Below are 5,605 nucleotides of genomic sequence, written 5' to 3'. Positions count from 1 at the left end.
ACTGATGATTTGTCTTTGTCTTTGAAGTTTCTGTGACATATCAGTGAGCTAATTAAATACGGTCCATTGCCTGTAACTCAGTTGTCTACCGCATCCACTTGGACATCATCCAAAGACATTGACAGTACATTTTGATTCTTCCTATCTGACCTTTAATGTGTATTGATCCCTACTAACCAGCATGGTATGAAGAGCTTGGTATGAACCAAGTGGACTGACGGTGGTTGTTTCCTCTGCATCAGGTCATCTTTGACACTTGATAACCCAGGAGACATGTCGACCACGCGTCAACCACTTCCTATGATTGCCTGACCTTAGTGTGGGTTGATTCAATTGAAATAGCGTGTAATAAGAATATACATTTGAAAAAGCTAAATCCCATTGTACCAATTTTTACCAATTTTACCTACTTTTAAACCTATTTTTTTGGGTGCAGATACTTGATTCTGAACAGACATCTCTGGGTGCGTCATTAATTTCTCCTCTTTCTCCCAGCCTTGTCACTGACACTCCAGCCTCATCACTGACACTCCAGCCTTGTCACTGACACTCCAGCCTCGTCACTGACACTCCAGCCTCGTCATTGACACTCCAGCCTCGTCACTGACACTCCAGCCTCGTCACTGACACTCCACCCTCGTCACTGACACTCCAGCCTCGTCACTGACACTCCAGCCTCGTCACTGACACTCCATTCTCGTCACTGACACTCCAGCCTCGTCACTGACACTCCAGCCTCAGCACTGTCTTGGGTTAGTAAATGATGTAATCCCACTGCTCATATACATTGAATAATGGGCACTATGAAAACACGATTTCTACAATGTCAACCTCTCTCAACCAATGTAGTGGTGTCTGGGGACATCCAAGTGTCTTTTCAACCTCTCCATGTAGGGTAATTTCACTGTTATTATTACACAATTTCCACAATGTCAACCTCTCTCAACCATTGTGGTCGTGTCAGGGGACATTCAGGGGACATTGCAAAGTTTTTGTCACTGGATAGACATTTGATGTTGTAATTCAGTCATACATTATCAGAGAACCCCTGGCTCATATAGATAGGTTAACTGTGGCTTATCGAAAATACAAACCAATATGTCTAACAATGTGAACTAAAGCCGAATAAATGCGGTATGTGTATATATACATATATATGTATATACTTATATGTATTGTGCCCCTCAGTGGATATAAAATAATGATGATGCCATGGTCTAACGACGTTTGTACCACGTTTTGTTTCTTGCACATTACACTGACAACAACAATGTGACATGATCAATGTTATGTAGCCCACGCCATTTATAATAGATTAAATATTCCAAACATAAATATAGCCTTATTTTTGCAATATTAAAACACGCAATGTAATTTTCAATGTGTTTCTTTGCTGGGTTAGAACCCAGTTATTTAAATCTATTTTATAATATTCAAAGATTACACCATTTTGCTTTTTATGCATTTGTCACTGAGGTGGTAATTCCAGCAACTTCTTGGTTTGAAATATACTGAAAATGTGGGAGCTTATACAGACAGGTGTATGTCTTTCTAATCCATGTCCAATATATTGAATTTGCTGCAGTTGGACTTTAATACATTTCTACAAACATCTCGAGGATGATTGCTTGTAATAACAAAGGTTCTGTCTATAACATAATTCTTTGAGACTTCTAGCTTGATTTAGCTCACAAGTACCCAAGATGCCACAAGGAGTCGCTAGAACATGATAAGAACAAGGCAACACAATTACATTACTAACCTCCAAACCCGAACAGTGCACATGACACAACACTGGCAAATATACCATTCACATCTGTGTCAAATTTGAACTCTACTCTACTATCAAAACCTAAACTCTGCTATCAAAACCTAAACTCTGCTATCAAAACCTAACATTCCTTTGTCAAAATGTAACTCTGATGACAAAATGACACATACTTGCATCATATGCATACACTTTCAGATCAGGGGGAACACACTAGTCTACTTTATATAAAACACTGCGGTCTTTGATTTTCAGTGTTTATTCAGAATGCATATTTTCACTGACATTATCCCATACCACCACAAACCTGGGCTGATCTGGTCTGTTCTGTACAACCATATTATGGAGAGCATCTAGAAATGTGAGTATATGTTGGCTATTGTATGGACCTAGTTTTGCATGATGATGCAGAAGCCCTCAAAGGCTTATGGCGCCACACAATGTGATATTACCCCCGCGCTGCCCCGGGACGTGCACAATTGCCCTGTGGCCAATTACATTACGACCCCGTCATCTTGTTTTGCTCAGGTCGAATCCAGCTTCATCAATGTAAATGAATCCATGAGGCTGTGCAGCTCCATCCATGGCCAAGATTCTCTGTAACAAAAACAAAAACACAGTACTGTACTACAGTGCTACACATACAGAACCCTCACCCCATCACACAGGTACGTGTGTAGCTCTCCGAATGGATCCATGTGGAACTGATATGGTACATATTCAGCGGCTACTGGATTTCACCAATACTGTATTGTAAATGTAAAGGACAGTTACACTTACCCGTACATATTCAGCTACAAGTCCTTTGACCCAGACACTGTTCCTCTCAAATGAGACCCTGTAGAGCTGCTTCATGGTGATGTTGTGTTTTCCCAAGATGCGTCTGATGGTGGTGATGCTCACATGGTTTATGTTGTTGAACACTTGCCTGTCTGCAAGTATTTTCTGTCATAGCTGGAGACGGATGGCATTGTCTGCCCTCACTAGGTCCACAACGGCAAGTTCCTGCTGTTGTGTGAACAGGCTTTGGCGTCCTCCCCCAGAAGGTCTTCTAGTCATTCTAGAGAAATACAACCACAAATCGTCATCGGTTTGCTTCTTTTTCTTACAGTACTGTATATACTGTATCATCCACTGTACTGAAACATCTCAATATAAGTAATCATGGTATGTTTCACAAAAACTACCACTTTCGCTGCAAAAGGAGCATTAGCACCCTGCAATACCCTGTACACGTGATGTGGTAATGTGATATACTGTAGTACAGTGCTGTAAATAGGATCTGAGCAGAGTAGAAGGTAGAGAGGTGAAGACATACCTGTTTTCCAGTCGGAATGTCCTTATTATGGATGCCACTGTGAAGCGGCTTAGATGTGGGTGGACTCTCTGCCCAGCTTCCCTCATAGTCAGGCCATGGTTGATGACATGGTCCACCAAAGTTGCTCTTATGTCATAGGGTCCGTGCATGGGCCCTTCGACCTTGACCGTGTCCTCCTCCTCTTGCTCTACCTCTGCCTCTTGCTCTCCCTCCATCCATGCTTGCAAAGTTTTTGAAATGGCTAAACTGAGGGCTTTTAGTAGCTGGCTGATTGGTGTTCAGTTTTGCAAGTAAGTGCCTTCAGGTGCGTATTTGAGTGGTTGCAATTACCTGATGTGTTTTGTATTTTGGATACATGTGTTTTCCAAATGGCACCCTGAGATTTCATTTTTGAACGAAGTGTCTTATGTATGAAATAGAGTGCAGTATGCAGGACCAAGTGTGTTGCATAAAGGAGTAAGTGTGTTGCAGAATTGCAACTAGAGTGCAAAGCAGCGCTTTTGTTTAAGGTATGGGTACATGTATTTCAGGTATGGTAACAAACAGAGATGGGGACAAGTCACACATGGTCAAGTCCAAGCAAGTCTCAAGTCTTCACCATCAAGTCTCGAGTCAAGTCTCAAGTCACAGTTCAGATAAATCAAGCAAGTCAAGTCAAGGGTTCGCCCTAAGCAAGTCAAGTCGAGTCCTTATAAGTTTCAAGTCAAGTCAAGTCACAGTACTAAAGAGATGAACACACACACACACTGTCCTCTGTTTCTGACGTGCGCTCGGTGCGAAGCTCGATTTCAAAATCAAATATTTTTCTCCTCCGCGGTACAATTTTTTGGGGGGAAGAAGCGTTGGGATCTTCAATCTGCCTGAAGGGGTTGTATTTGCTATAACAACCACCTCGCTATACCTTATCCCGCTTATTACATGGCTACCTACCAAATAAATCAATAATTTGACACAAAATATTGATTTCAAAAGGAATGTATTGATTTAAAAACGATTGTATTGCTTCCTCTAAAGAAAATAGTCCGTTCCGTCTCTGGTTAGAATCCTGCTGCGTCCATAGCAACGCGCTGTTTTTCATGGCAACGGTCTGTTATCAAGAAATAACACGCATTCTGCACTGGAATTCAGCCAATCCATGTAATAAGGGCTAATAATAACAACCTTATAAACTAATTATTGTGACTGAAAAACTGCCTAATATGTAATTACGCTGTAATTATTCTTGTCTGTATGAGTAAAAAAAAAAAACTCATCGAAATGTTTAGGTGCTAGTAATCACATCGGCGCCTCCATGTTAGCCTTTCATGCAGAAAAGTTATGGTGTAAGAACAATGCTTTTTAGTTTCCACACGCAGTCCACAAACACTTGAAAATGCGCACATTTAATACAGACATTATAGCCTACGTGTAATAATATACAAGCCCGCTCATTTTAAGATGCTCATCAACATTAAAATTCAGGCTATGCCACTGTGATAGTCAAATTCCCTTACATCTATTTACCAGACGTATTCAGTAATGATAATGGTCACATTTCTAACAAGAAAAAAAAATATATATATATAATATGCAACCAAGGCCAAATTATGACAAACAAAAGATGAATTCATTACATTAGTAACCGTTATAGATCAAAGTGAAACTGAATATAAAGAGATTACTTTCTTACCTTTCCTTGTGGTTCTTAAAATGACGAATGAAATTTGACGTTGTCGCATATTTTGCATCTGGCAAATCTTTTTTTATTCACACAGTCCAGTTCAAAGTCCTTGTATCCAAACGATACTATTTGTGGAGCTCGACTAACGTTACTGTCTGCCATGTTTGGCGCGGTTTGAATTGTGCAGCGTTAAAGGCACATACGCTGATTAGTGGTGCTGATGTCACATATAAAATCATTTTATTGCTGTTTGTTTATTATAAGTTCAAGTCATTGTCGAGTCTTCCACTTCAAGTCAAGTCAAGTCTCAAGTAACTTGTTCTCAAGTCAAAGTCAAGTCAAGTCATTTTCATACTTTAATCAAGCAAGTCACAAGTCCTGAAAATGGTGACTCGAGTCCCCCACCTCTGGTAACAAAAGCTTAAAGTTGTGTTACTTTAGTCTAAGCATGGGTCTATAGTGTTCAAGCAACGGGCAAAAACTGTAACTGATTTGGGTTTTGGGGTTATCGCTTCAATTGCTATAGTGGTGGTCTTCATCGTTGTTTACAATATTCACTGAAAGTAGCTAGGAAGTTTAATCTTTTGGACACAGTATTTGCAGAGTAACTGTCCTATTCCTGGAGTTATACTGCAAAATACTTACACTACAGTTGTTTATCCCTTTTATACCAGAGGCTGTAATTGAACATAATTGCAGCAAGAAATGTATTTAGTTGCCAGTAGAAATGTGACAACATTGATTAAAGTAGCTAGAACGTTTATTGACTAGCCACAACTGCCTTGGTAACCAAACAAACAGATTTACATAAGTTAGCTGGCCAAACCATCTTTCTGCATTTAAATACCATTATGAAAAT

General features: G+C 40.0%; 1 long non-coding RNA gene across 1 annotated transcript; it reads right to left on the bottom strand.

Annotated features, from left to right (window-relative positions):
* Positions 1-2,038: 2,038 nt before the first annotated feature.
* On the bottom strand, positions 2,039-3,686 carry LOC109616029. The gene is made up of 3 exons (XR_002197063.1): positions 3,087-3,686; positions 2,549-2,828; positions 2,039-2,365 (listed from the first exon to the last, which is right to left on the bottom strand). It is a non-coding gene; the product is annotated as an uncharacterized LOC109616029 (long non-coding RNA).
* Positions 3,687-5,605: the final 1,919 nt, after the last annotated feature.

This window comes from Esox lucius, chromosome 8 (genome assembly GCF_011004845.1).
Source record: "Esox lucius isolate fEsoLuc1 chromosome 8, fEsoLuc1.pri, whole genome shotgun sequence".
NCBI classification, from domain to species: Eukaryota; Metazoa; Chordata; class Actinopteri; order Esociformes; family Esocidae; genus Esox; species Esox lucius.
The sequence above is the reverse complement of the archived record's forward strand: the minus strand, read 5'-3'. Positions and strand labels throughout refer to the sequence as shown.